Genomic DNA, 325 nt, shown 5'->3' with positions numbered 1-325 from the left:
AACCCTAAACCCTTAAAGAGACAACATGCAAGAACACAGATGTATATCATTGATTCATCTTCTGCTGCAGCAGCAACAGCAGCAGCAGCAGCAGCAGCAGCAGCAGGAGTTGCTGCTGCTGCTGCTGCAGAGGATCCCCTTGCCTGATAGATAGTGCACAGATATCCCGCCGTCGTTGGCTGCTATCGAGGGTTTAGGGTTTCTAGGGTTTAGGGTTTAGGGTTTAGGGGACTGCACTGTGACTGCAGTGTTTGGGGTGTATAGGCAGCTATTTCTTTTCTTCGTTTTCTCCCTTCTTCTCTTTCTTTATAATTAATTAAATTAA

This window comes from Eimeria mitis, genomic scaffold, assembly GCF_000499745.2.
Source record: "Eimeria mitis Houghton genomic scaffold, Emh_scaff4512, whole genome shotgun sequence".
NCBI lineage: Eukaryota > Apicomplexa > Conoidasida > Eucoccidiorida > Eimeriidae > Eimeria > Eimeria mitis.
This window is presented reverse-complemented; position numbering follows the sequence as displayed.